At 36.6% G+C, this 10,146-nt stretch overlaps 2 pseudogenes; one reads left to right on the top strand and one right to left on the bottom strand.

Moving 5' to 3' along the window:
• Positions 1-1,608: 1,608 nt before the first annotated feature.
• LOC110759840 (receptor-like protein 3 pseudogene) lies at positions 1,609-3,946 on the bottom strand (annotated as a pseudogene).
• A 3,590-nt stretch (positions 3,947-7,536) lies between these two features.
• LOC110759869 (receptor-like protein 3 pseudogene) lies at positions 7,537-9,737 on the top strand (annotated as a pseudogene).
• Positions 9,738-10,146: the final 409 nt, after the last annotated feature.

Below are 10,146 nucleotides of genomic sequence, written 5' to 3'. Positions count from 1 at the left end.
AGAACCTTCGTAGAAAATCTCATTCTTCGCTCTTCATTCACAAGTCATTACCATCTGTCAACTACATGACCAAATAGATGAAAATGGTACATCAAGCAAAAGACGAAAGCATAATAGATGACACACTCGGAGTAATTCATGGATATATATTAAAAGCAACAAAATTTTATTTAAGTCTAGGCGATTAAATTGAACAACTTATACTACAAGGTCATGCAGTCTTCAGCCTTCTTTCGTTCCAGCAACATCAACAAGGTATTGATTCAAATGCCAACCAAATATTTTTTGTAGAGAATGAATCTGTCACATGCCGTTGCGCATCGATGCCCATTCTCTGCGCCATCTGTGGGTCTTCGATCAGTTTAGCAATAGCCAAGCAGAACTCTCTATGCCATGTGCGGGTCTTCGATCAGATTATCTCATATCAATTTTATTTTCCAACCCATATCCCATCAAACGGAACAAAACAGTGTAATTTGGACCTTTGGTGTATAAAGGACACATAGGCATTGGGAGAGAAGTGCATTTCTTTTAGCTGTTGAGCAAGATGTGATGAAGTTAACCTGATTGGACACTCCTTCCTTTTCTGCTAAACTTCTGAGCTCCTTCAAGTACTCAGCATCTTCTTTCAAGCGCTTATCGAAGCCACCTAAAACATTGGACATGTATTGAATTTATCACTCCCGTATGTGGAGAAGTTATGCACTTCTACCAATCAAATATGAAATAGCACTGGTTCCTTTTGTCGCGTGGCGGGGTTGGGTATTCGAAACTGACCCGTCATAACTTGTCTGTTAGCTCAGACAATAATCCAAAGTGCATTTTTACACAGCATCCGCAATTGGTAAAAGTAAACCCCATACATCTGAGTGACGAACTCATAAGAATCCCAATATGACCTAACTGTATATTAAGACAAGATTTAATATCCCAAAATGTTTAGACTATAGCTAATACAGTACAAAATTTTTGTTTACTTGTCTTTAAAATGTTGAGAATAAGGTGGGTGAAGAAATATGAGAGGAGGTGGAATGTTTTCCTCTATGCCTCTTAGCCTATCAATGGCCATGGTCAAATGGGTATTTAAAATAACAAATGTGTATTGCTTCAATTGGTGAAAACAATCATGTTGAGTTTTTGAATTAAAGGTGGGTGTTATGGCTTCGTGAGTTGGAATTAGGGTAGTGGCTAAGTGGAATTGGATGGAATTTGGGGAGGAGGAAAGAAAGAGAGAGAGAAGGCTGTGGGAGTGTTAGGTTAATTTTTATTAAAATTATTTTATTATTTTATTTTATATTTCATGTTATTTTATTTTTCAGTCTTTAGTTCTTTTTAATGTATAAATTGACCAATTTTTCCTCATATTTAATGAAAAATTGGATGAAATGTTGAGGATTTAGACGGTAGTGAGAAAATTGGTGAAAAATAAAAGTTCATATCCTTAATTTTCTAAAAAAAATGATAGAAAGTATATCGAAAGATATATAGGTACAACATGGGGCAAATCAACAGTTAGGTACAAATTCCCCCATAAATTTATGAACAAAACAACATATATCCTTTAAATTTGAGTTCAGTTACTTTGAAATAAAGAAGCAAAAGAAGAAGAAAAACGAAAAGCAAACTGAAAATGCAAAATAAAAAGTACAACATTAATAATATATATCTAGCCTCTAAGCCTTCTTTTCATCACGTTGATCTGGACTGTTATCAACTTATCATCACATAGAGCCTATCTTGTAGATTGTCTATGAATCGAAAATACACATATCTCCATGTATTGCTAATAACTAAAGAACCACAAACTCCCCAAAATCCTACTATGAACCCCAACGCAGTGAAAATATAAAACCATGGAAGTTGATGAAGTCCATTGTCCACGTCTTTATTGTTCTTGTTATCTGCATCAATGCCCTTACTTGGTCCGCACTTATTTGGAAGTGGGGCACCACAAAGTTTTGGATTCCCCTCAAAGGCAGAAGTGTCGAAGGTTTGGAGTTGGGAGCCTATTGGTATTGGTCCTTCGAGGTTATTGTAGGAGACATTAAATTCTTTCAAGAAATTAAGGCTCGCCAATGACGATGGGATTATTCCATACAAGTGATTCGTGGAGAGGTTCAAAACCTCTAAATTTGTTAGGTTAGATATTTGGTCTGGAATGATGCCGGAGAAGTTGTTGGAGTCAAGAGCCAACTTGCGGAGAAGCTGCAATTGGCCGATCTCAGCAGGTATATAACCACTAATGTTATTCTTAGACAAATCTATCGTTGCTGGATAAAAATGTAGTGTTTGTGATGTAAAAGTTTGATTTCCAGTTTTGCTGATGGTGAAGCTGAAGGCAGGAAATTCAAATTCATAGTTGTCTACTTGAGATGCAAAATTAGGTTCATAAAGCAAACTTGGTAGTCGACAAAGTTGCTTTGGAAATTCACCTGAAATTCGGTTTTCTGACAAGCCTATATAAAATAGTCTAGGAAGAGTCCCCAACCAACTTGGAATTGGCCCTGTGATTTGATTAGAACGTAGAGCCAAGACCTGTAGATTCTTGAGCTTTGATAACCATAAAGGTATTTGACCAGTGAGGTTAGAATTAACCAAAGCCAAGATCCGAAGATTTTGGAATCCATGAAAATCAACCAAGTCATCATCAGATGGAATTCGCTCACCCACAAAGGAACCAGTAAGAAAGAGTGAGTGAAGACTTCTGCAACTCATCAATATCTTTATTGCCCCTGTGAGGTTGGTGAATTGGTTGAAACCAAGCGAGAGGAAGGACAAGGATTTCAATGAAAGTATCTCAACTTGAATTTGTCCCTCTAGATGATTTCCAGTCAACCGAATGGCTTTTAGGAACCTACATGAGTAAAGGCTTACTGGAACCGTACCAGTGAAGTTATTGATCATTAGGTCGAGTTTAGTAAGCTGACTAAGTCTTGAGAAATCAAGCACAGAGATGTCTCCTTCCAAGTGGTTTATTCCCAAATGCAGTTCTACAAGGTTTGTGCAATTCATCAAAGATGGGGGCAACGCACCTTCTAAATTGTTGAAATCTAAGGTCACAAACTTCAACTTGGAGAGCTTCCCTAAATTTTGGGGAAGCTCACCGCCAAACTGATTAAAGGAAAGGTCAAGGATGGCAAGGTTGGTGAGGTTGACAATTTTATCACTAATGGCTCCATGTAGTGAATTGAAAGGTAATGCAATTTCTTCAACTTTAGTAGCATTATAAATATCTTCTGGAAATAATCCTGAGATGTTATTGTGACCGGCACGAAAAACCTGCAGTTTGGAACACTTCCCTAGCCCAGGAGCAAGGTTGCCACTAAATACATTGGAAGAAAAATCCAATAGCCTAAGGAAGGGAGAAGAATGTTGGAGACAAATAGAGGATGGGACATACCCTGTGAAGGTATTGTTGCTGACATTGAAACTAGTCAAATTGCTTGCTTGTTGGAAGAATGAAGATGGAATTGCACCAAAGAAGTGATTGCTGGACAAATCAACTGTCCGTGTATTAATAGATGGTAGAGAAAGTGGTAGTTCTCCAAAAATACGGTTATAGCTCAAATCAAGGATCTCAAGTTGATTCAAAGACAAGAAGAACTGAGTTTCAAGTGAACCATATAGTGAATTGTGGGTGAGATGGGTGAGATTTGCAAGTGAAAAAAGAGAGATACCTCCTTTGAGCCCTTTGGAAGGTAAGAGCAAACGGGTGACCCAACCATCTTGATCACAAGTGATACCCTTCCAACGACAGCAATCAAGGGATGTCCAATTTAAAGGAGGAGAAGATAGAGTGGAGGTAAAGGACAGGAGGGAGCTGCGTTGAGTTTGTTTGCAAGCATGAATATTTGTAGATATAATGCAAGAGAATAAGAAGAAGAGAAGGAAGTCATGAGCCATTAGTTTATAAGGCAGCACTATCATGTTGCTTTGTGTATGTGCCATTGCTCAAATGTATTTATATATATAAGAACAACCATGCTTGAAAACGATGCAAACCATACCACCACACAATGCAAATTGAGAAGTCGGGAAACAACAACCTCTGACTGCAAATTATTGATATTGAAACCTTTGTGGGCCACTAGAAGAGGACTTTGCCTTCACAAAGTAGTCAAAGTTGTTGCCGTGATATATCATATATGTTTTGACTATTTGCTTTTATTTTTAAGACAGCTGATAACTGATACCAGCTCATCTTCCATGTTAATCACTCTAAGTCCAAGTTCAAAGTTGTTTTTCTTGTTGATGATTCTTCTAAGAAATTCAAAATTGGACGATAGTCATTTTTTCCAATGATAGCAATAATGTGAACTTCCAACTAACAGCGATAATAAAATATTGATAGCAATAATGTTGATAGTTCAACTAACAAAGATAATAAAATATTGATAATGTTGATAGTTCAACTAACAACAATAATAAAATATTGATAGCAATAATGTTGATAGCAACAAGTCTTATCCTAAGGTTTATGAAACTATCAGATTGCATCCTTAATGTTTTTTTGTGTCATTCATGATTCTCAAGGTTAGTATGTGTGATCACAAATGGTCCATGATGTTAGGTTCCTTCAAAAACTCCGTTAGTTTGCTGACATGACATATATATATATATATATATATATATATATATATATATATATATATACACAAATGGTCCATGCCGTTAGGTTCCGTCATGGACCATTTGTGATCACACATACTAACCTTGAGAATCATGAATGACACAAAAAAACATTAAGGATGCAATCTGATAGTTTCATAAACCTTAGGGACGTTTTGTGATAATAAGCCTAGCAACAATAATGTGAACTTCCAACGAACAACGATAATAAAATATTTATAGCAATAACTTTCCAACTAACAACTATAATAAAATATTGATAGCAATAATGTTCAACCGTTTGAGTGGGCACAACTTAACAACTATATTTAGCAATATTGCTAAATATATTGATGGCAATAAAATGAGCCCCAACATTCAAAAAGCAATTATGCGAACTTCCAAGGCTAACATTGATTGCCTAAGAGCACTTTCAGTAGCTAAGGCTGGACTCGGGCTGGGGGGTTTGGCCCAAAAAATGGTTTCCAATAGCAAGGGATGGCCTGGGCAGGAGGTGGGGGCCACAAAACTGGGCTGGCTCGAGCCCGAGTTTTGGGCTAATGTCATTGCTGACGCCAGGCTGGTGTCAGCCCTTAGATTTGAATTTTTTTTTACCGCTGCACGCGCCAACGTTAAAAAAAAAAATTGCACTAGCACGCTACAGTTGCCGCCAACGGCTAGCAGCCACGTGGCATCCTCTGGGCTCTCCGATCGCTTTTTGTCCTCCAATCCAACGGCAGCCAATTTTTGTGCAATAAAAAAATGAAAAAAATTGAATTTTTTTAAAAAAAATACCCAAAAATGAATGACTTTTTATTTATTTATTTATAAATACCAACTAATACTCTTCACTTTTAACACCAAATCCTCATACATTTTCTTCTCCTTCAACTATTATTCACTTTCTACTCAATATTTTTTTCACTTTCAAGTTTTATTTTTCTCTATCATATTATGGCTTCTTCTATTGAAATCGGAGGAGCGTGGAGCATCATGAAAGATGTTTTGTAAAACAACTAGCAAAAGAAAACAAAATGTTCATAAATTATGAACAATAAGGATTGCAATGCTTTCTAAAAATTCACATTTTGCCCTCAACCACTATCATTTGAATCATCAAGTTTATTATTTTCCTATGCTGATGCAAACTAACAAGGCCAATCTCAAATTTCCTTGAAGAGAAAAAAAACAACAGGGCCGAGAAATTAAGCTTTCCTGAAGAAATTTTGATAGCATACAATTGTCAGTTAACAGTTTATATATGTTCACTAAAAACCAATAAAATTGACACAAACAAAATTCATCATGCCCAAGAACAAATCAAACTAAATATCTCTCAATTGGGTGAGCATTAGATGAAATGGAAGCCCGTCAGGTACAGCCTAATTGAGTGAGGTTTTGCCTACAAACTGTAGCTTTCTGCTGATGGGTTTTGGGGAAGTGGCCAGAGAAGAGCCGGCGATACTGAAGAAGATGAGAAGAAGCATCTGCGATGAAGAGAGAAGAGTTGGAGGACCTCACTTGGGATTGGCTGCAGACAGTCAGCGATGAAGTCTTGCCAGTGTATTGGGTTTTCTCGTGGAAGACCTCTAGCTCATGAGTCTAGATCTCTTTTCCTTTCTCAGTCACATATGACTCATGTGATGTTCAATAAGAAATGGCTGAACAAGTCATCAGGTCATTCAATCTCAATTTTTGATTTTTAAGATGCAATTTTATCCCTTGGATAAGTGATTGCACCTTCACCACCAATATACCACAGAATCTTCGCCATTGTTGTACTAAAAATCAACAATGAAATGTTGAGAATATAGGATGTGACTTGTGACTTGTGAATATAGGACGTCACGCCAATGAAATGTTGAGATCAGGCTTGACTAGCAATGTAACGTTCCAAATTTCCAAGAAAAATTATCAAAACAACAAAAACTATGAGTCCTTTGAATTAAGTAGCAAAGTCCTCTTTGGTGGCCCCCACTTAAGACCCAATGAGGTCTTCTCTTTGAATATGAATAATTTGCTTCATGCGGTTGTTGTTTGCCGACTTCTCAATTTCTAGTGGTCTCCTAGTGGGCTCCTTATTTGCTTCATGCGGTTGTCTATTTAGTGACTTAGAGCATCCATAATGGGTTCTTTAAACCATCTCTTTAGACGAATTTTAGGGAGGAATTCTTATCAACCTCCTAAAATAGGGAGATCTCTAAGAGTCTTAAACCTGTGGAAAGAAAAAGGACTCCTAGTGGTTTCCTATAATTTAATGCTATTTTATTTTATGATTATTTTAAACTTTTAATTAATGTTATCTATTTTTATATTATTTTTAAATAGAGATGGACCAATTAAAAAAGAGTTATAGCATTTATGACTCGCTAATCTAGAGACCATGTTTGGAGTTTAAATTTTATAAAGAGCTCTTAAAATAGCTTTTATATATTTTTAGCTAAATTTTAACTAAAAAAATAGAGAGTATGATTGTGGATGCTCTTACATATCGTGTTCAAGCATCGTTATATATATATACAAGGAGTTTCAGTTGAAGGATCACTCAAATATGCTTATTTAAGGGACGCCCTTATAGGGCCCACTCCATATTGTATTTCACTAATCCAAACCGTCTATTTTGTAGACATTCATTCAAAGATCATCTCTACAAAAATCACTTGAATCCGATATCATTTGACCATTCAATTGAATTATTGAAATTTTAGTATTTTCTTGAAGCACAGTGTTAATTGATTTTGTAGGACAAAATTGGATATCGAAACGGTTTCCGATTTGTCTAATTTTTTGCAAGAATGATCTATGAATATAGACTTAAAAAATAGATGGTTTGGATCGTTGAAAAAATATTTGTAGGGGATAAAGGGTGTCCCTCAATATATATATATATATATATATACAAACCTGTGAGATAACACATACACAAAGCAACATTGCCAGTGCAACCTTATAACTTAATGGCTCATGGCTTCCTCCTCTTCCTCTTATTCTCTTACATTATATCTATAAATATTTATGCCTGCAACCAAACTGAACGTTGCTCCCTCCTGTCCTTTGCCTCCACTCTCTCTTCTCCTCCTTTAAATTGGACATCCCTTGATTGCTGTCACTGGAAGGGCATCACTTGTGATCAAGATGGTTGGGTCACCCATTTGTTCTTACCTTCCAAAGGGCTCAAAGGAGGTATCTCTCCCTCTTCACTTAGAAATCTCACACATCTCACCCACTTGAACCTTTCCCACAACTCACTATATGGTTCATTTGAGACTCAATTCTTGTTGTCTTTGAATCGTCTTGAGATCCTTGATTTGAGCTATAACCATCTTTATGGGGAGCTACCACTTTCTCTACCATCCAGAAAAATCCGATAGTCGATTTGTCGAGCAATCATTTCTTTGGTACAATTCCATCTTCATTCTTCCAACAAGCAAACAACTTGACTAGTTTCAATGTCAGCAACAATACCTTCATAGGGTACGTCCCATCCTCTATTTGTCTCCATTATTCTCCCTTTGTTAGGCTATTGGACTTTTCTTCCAATGCATTCGGTGGCAACCTTGCTATTGGCCTAGGGAAGTGTTCTGAACTACAGGTTTTTCGTGCTGGTCACAATAACCTTTCAGGGTTACTTCCAGAAGATATCTATAATGCTACCAAACTTGAAGAAATTGCATTACCTATCAATTCACTATGTGGAGCCATTAGTGATAAAATTGTCAACCTCACCAACCTTAAAATCCTTGACCTCTACCTTAATCAATTGAGCGGCGAGCTTCCTCTAAATTTGGGGAAGCTCTCCAAGTTGAAGTTTGTGACCATTGATTTCAACAATTTAGAAGGTACTTTTCCCGCATCTTTGATGAATTGCACAAACCTTGTAGAACTACGTTTGGGATTTAACAACTTTGAAGGAGATATCTCCATGCTTAATTTCTCCAAATTTAGTCAACTTACAAAACTTGACCTATGGTCCAATAACTTTATTGGTATGTTTCCAGTAAGTCTTTACTCATGTAGGCACCTAAAAGCCATTGCATTGACTGGAAATCATCTAGAGGGACAAATACAAACTGAGATTCTTTCATTGAAATCCTTGTCCTTCCTCACCCTTGGTTACAACCGATTCACCAACCTCACAGGCACAATGAAGATATTGATGAGTTGCAAAAGTCTTCACACACTCTCGCTTATTGGTTCCTTTTTTGGCGAGGGAATGCCATTTGATGATGGCATGGTTGATTTTGACGGATTCCAAAATCTTCGGCTATTGAATATGGCTGGTTCTAACCTCACTGGTGAAATACCTATATGGTTATCAAAGCTCAAGAATCTAGGGATCTTGGCTCTGGCTTTGAATCAAATCACCGGGCCAATTCCAAGTTGGTTGGGGAATCTTCCTAGACTGTTTTTTATCAACTTGTCATATAACCGAATTTCAGGTGAATTTCCAAAGCAACTTTGTAGACTACCAAGGTTTGTGCATGAACCTATTGCATCTCATGTAGACCAATATGAATTTGAATTGCCTACCTACAACAACGTAATTGTAAATCAAACTTTTCTACAATTTAAATTGTCTTTTGTTCCGGCAACGATAGACTTATCTAACAATAACATTGTTGGTGATATACCTACTGAGATCGGACAATTGCACCTTCTCTACCAGTTGGCTCTTTCCTCCAACAACTTCTCCGGCGTCATTCCAGACCAAATATCTAACCTAAAAAATTTAGAGGTTTTGGATCTCTCCATGAATCATTTGTCTGGAAGAATTCCATCGTCATTGGCAAGCCTTAATTTCTTGAAAAAATTTAATGTGTCATACAATAATCTTGGAGGACCAATTCCAACAAGCACTCAGATCCATATATTTGGTTGTATGTGGTTCTTTGGTTGTTAACAAGACATGGAGATACATATATTTTCGATTCATCGACAATATACAAGATAGGTTGTATGTAATGGTAACAATGCGCATCAACACAATGAAAAGAAGGCTTAGAGGCTAGACTTATATTATTGTAGTTTTTATTTTACATTTTTTGTTTGCTTTTCTTTTTTTCTTTCTTTTCTTTTGTGTTCCCATTGTAATAAGGCACAGTTTGTTCTTATAGTTATGTCTTCTTTTTCGGATACGATTTCCTCACGCTGGCTTTTGCAAGCAACAAAAACGACAGGTTGTGGCTTTGAAAAATCATGAATACAAAAATGGGTATAAAAAAAGATTAATGCAACACAGGTCAGTCCGCAGGCTTATGAAAGCAAAGCAAGAAACAAGTACAAACTTCCACTACATATTGTTCTTTATACTGGCAAAACCGACATATTTGGCTATCCAAGTCAGTCCAAATATATTTTTATGGATGCAAAGAATTGAGTGAAACAAACTTAATTTGACAGGAGGACAATACAATAATATTCTTTGAAATTAAACTTTCGGCAAGGTTCCATCCGAATGCTATTTGAGATATTAAATCTTGGTGATTCTAATGTGAATGTGACTTCATATCCTATTTTATTGGTACAAGTGCAAGGCTA

The sequence above is a fragment of the Prunus avium genome, chromosome 2 (assembly GCF_965620075.1).
Source record: "Prunus avium chromosome 2, drPruAviu1.hap1.1, whole genome shotgun sequence".
In the NCBI taxonomy this organism is placed as follows: Eukaryota; Viridiplantae; Streptophyta; class Magnoliopsida; order Rosales; family Rosaceae; genus Prunus; species Prunus avium.
This window is presented reverse-complemented; position numbering and strand designations above follow the sequence as displayed.